Source organism: Harmonia axyridis, chromosome X, assembly GCF_914767665.1.
Source record: "Harmonia axyridis chromosome X, icHarAxyr1.1, whole genome shotgun sequence".
Taxonomy (NCBI): Eukaryota; Metazoa; Arthropoda; class Insecta; order Coleoptera; family Coccinellidae; genus Harmonia; species Harmonia axyridis.
Window position 1 is genome coordinate 29,283,167 of NC_059508.1, and position 3,863 is coordinate 29,287,029.

Consider the following 3,863-nt stretch of genomic DNA (forward strand, 5'->3'; position numbering starts at 1 on the left):
CTATATATACATCATCATCATCTCGGACAAAACACCGATCAAAAATGAGAAAGTTTCTAGAAACAATCCCTCGCCAAGGCGTCCATATATAATACGAACCCCCGGCTATCAACTAATTTCTTATACACATTCCATCTCGACCCTTCGCTATACATGTGAATATAACGACACGGTGATTCGAGATTCAACAATATTTGTCGCTCGGAACGAATTGAGTGGTTGCAAATTTTTTGTGAACATAACCCGCAACGGGCAGAGGATCACGATTTTAAGGTTGGTCGCTTAAAGGCCATTCGACTACAAAGAGACGAAGCGGACCGCGACCTCGCTGCATGAGGTTGACGAAAGCGACCCAAGATGCGAAAGCCGAAACCAACACACCTTGCCAGTACCCAAACGCCGAGGTCGGATTCGGGTCTACCACTTACCAACTGAATATCATCCTAAAAAGAACTCCAAACAGTCTAGGACAGGACCCATTCTCCACCCCTTCTATATATGTCAGGAGAACCCCGGATTCCCCTCCAGACACGATTTAGCAAACTTTTCCCGATCGATCCGACCCACCGAGGCCGTTTCGACCGTTCGCCGCGCCTACTAGAGCTGATTTCTTCGGACTCCGATCAGAAAATCCGCCGATGCATGTCGTTAACACCTAGTCCGCCTCGTCCGATCGATCGAGGCCGTTTCGACCGTTCGCCGCGCCTACTAGAGCTGATTTCTTCGGACTCCGATCAGAAAATCCGCCGATGCATGTCGTTAACACCTAGTCCGCCTCGTCCGATCGATCTAGGCCGTCTCGAACCACCCATCGCGCATCGAAAGTCGCATCTCTCGAACTCCGATCCGGAAATCGGCCGATGCATCACGTTAACTATTTCTTATATATCTAATATAATATACATGGAGACGGTAAGAATTCTTTTAATCGAAGATATACATATACTTCTCATCAATATCCAAAAGCTTATCGAAAAATAAATTACTCAACTTTTACGTGAAGAATCGTTCACCCAAACCTTATCCCCTATATATGTCAGGAGAACCCAAGGTTCCCCTCCAGACACGATTTAGCAAACTTTTCCCGATCGATCCGACCCACCGAGGCCGTCTCGACCGTCCGCTGCGCCTACTAGGGCCGATTTCTTCGGACTCCGATCAGAAAATATACCGATGCATGTCGTTAACACCTAGTCCGCCTCGTCCGATCTATCTAAACAGTCTCGACGCACCCAACACTCTTTCAAAGTCGGATTACTCGGACTCAATCTGAAAATGGACCGATGCATGACGTCAACACTTAGCCCGCCTCGTCTGATCTATCTAAGCCATCTCGACCCACCCAACACGCCTTCCAAGTCGGATCACTCGGACTTCGATCTGAAAATCTCCGGACTCATTTTTATGAATATCCCCAGTCAGTAAGAACGTTATTTCGCCAATATATACCAACAATAAACCATATTCCAATAGCTGAACCAAAAATATAATTCCCGATCCAAACGTTCTGCATCGCCCAACGCGACCACCTTCCCTATATATGTCAGGAGAGCACAGGGTTCCCCTCCAGACAACACTTACGCTCTATCCCCGACTCTCGGTCGATCGATAGGCCAGGTCAGCGGTGTCTGTTTCGGCCGAAGCTCGGACTTTGGTCAAAATGTTCCGATACAAAATTTGAACCAAGATAGATACAGATATGATTCCTTCTTAAATATACGTTGATTATCGAACAGAATATGGTAAATATTTTGCGATGACCGAGGATTTCATGAATTTTTTTTTTTTTTCGAAAAAATTTTCTATTATCGGAATTTCCTCAAATTTCATTTGGTTGCCTCCTAATGCTTATTAAAAATGATAATCAACAATCAGAATCATTATTTATCATTTATTTCAATTTTTATAATGAAAAACGTTCACGTCCTTTCGCGCCTCTCGATCGTCGTTTACGTGATGCATCGGTCAGCCCTAGTTTACGTGGTGCATCGGTAAGATCGAGTTCACGTTCTGCATCGGTCTGCCCGAGTTTACGTGGTGCATCGGTAAGATCGAGATTACGTGGTGCATCGGTAAGATCGAGTTCACGTTCTGCATCGGTCTGCCTGAGTTTACGTGGTGCATCGGTATGATCGAGTTTACGTTCTGCATCGGTGTGATCTAGTTTACGTTGTGCATCGGTAAGATCGAGATTACGTGAAGCATCGGTATGATCGAGTTTACGTTCTGCATCGGTCTGGACTCTGAGATATATTTTCGACGTGAAAATGTTCCGATACAACTTTTGAACCAGGATAGTTAGAGAGATGATTTTTTCTGGGATGTACGTTGATTGGGGAATGGATTGTGGAAAATAACTTGCCATGACCGAGGTGTTCTCGAATTTTTTTTTTTTTTCGAAAAATATTTTCTGATTTTGGATTTCACTCAAATTTGATTTCGTTGCCTTCTAATGTGTTCTAAAAGAGTAAATCAGTAATCAGAATCGAAAAATATTTTTCGGATTTTTTTTTTTTTGAAAAAAAATTTTCTGATTTTGGAATTTCCTCAAATTTGATTTGGTTGCCTTCTAATGTGTTTTTAAAGCGTAAATCAGTAATCAGAATCAATATTCATTGTCGACTTTAATTTTTATAAGGAAAAATGTTCACGTCCTTAAACGCCTCCCCATCATTAGCCCGAGTCCAAGTCGATGTCAGTCCCGAGCGGACGGTGTCAGATACTACCTATCGCCCCGGTCTGGACTTGGCGAGGTATTTCGACGTGAAATGTTCCGATACAACTTTTGAACCAGGATAGTTAGAGAGATGATTTCTTCTATGTTGTACGTTGATTGTGGAATGGATTGTGGGAAATAACTTGCCATGACCCAGGTGTTCTTGAATTTTTTTTTTTTTCGAAAAAAATTTTCTGATCTTGAAATTTCCTCAAATCTGATTGCGTTGCCTTCTAATGTGTACTAAAAGAGTAAATCAGTAATCAGAATCAATATTCATTGTCGACTTTAATTTTTATAAGGAAAAATGTTCACGTCCTTAAACGCCTCTCCATCGTTACCCCGACTCCAAGACGATGTTAGACCGGAGCGGACGGTGTCAAATGCGACCGATCTCCCCGGTCTGGACTTAGCGAGATATTCCGACGTGAAATGTTCCGATACAAAAATTTAACTGTGATAGTTAGAGAGATGGTTCCTTTTGTGATGTACGTTGATTGTGTAATAGAATATGGAAATAAACTTGAGATGACCGAGGTCTTCTGGGATTTTTTTTTTTTTTCGAAAAATATTTTTCGATTTCGGAAATCCCTCAAATTTCATTGAGATATGTCCTAATGTGTTCTTAAAACTTAAATCAACAATCAGAATTAATATCCAAAAGTTATTTCATTTTTTATAAGGAAAAACGTTCACGTCCTTTCCGCTCCCAAAAAGTGAGATATCATAGAAAATATCGCTATATTTGTTGTTTACGGCCATACCACGCTGAAATTGCCAGTTCTCGTCAGAACACTGAAGCCAAGCAGCGTCGGGCGCGGTTAGTACTTGGATGGGTGACCGCTTGGGAACACCGCGTGCTGTAAGCTTTTTTTTTACGTTCTGCATCGGTCTGCCGAGATAACGTGGTGCATCGGTATGATCGAGTTTACGTTCTGCATCGGTAAGATCGAGATTACGTGATGCATCGGTAAGATTGAGATTACGTGGTGCATCGGTAAGATCGAGTTTACGTGGTGCATCGGTAAGATCCAATTCACGTTCTGCATCGGTAAGATCCAGTTCACGTGGTGCATCGGTAAGATCGAGATTACGTGGTGCATCGGTAAGATCGAGTTTACGTGGTGCATCGGTAAGATCCAATTCA

At 42.7% G+C, this 3,863-nt stretch overlaps 1 non-coding gene across 1 annotated transcript; it reads left to right on the plus strand.

Moving 5' to 3' along the window:
- The first annotated feature begins 3,466 nt into the window (after positions 1–3,466).
- Positions 3,467–3,585, plus strand: LOC123686787. The gene has a single exon (XR_006748546.1). It is a non-coding gene; the product is annotated as a 5S ribosomal RNA (ribosomal RNA).
- The last annotated feature ends 278 nt before the right edge of the window (positions 3,586–3,863 follow it).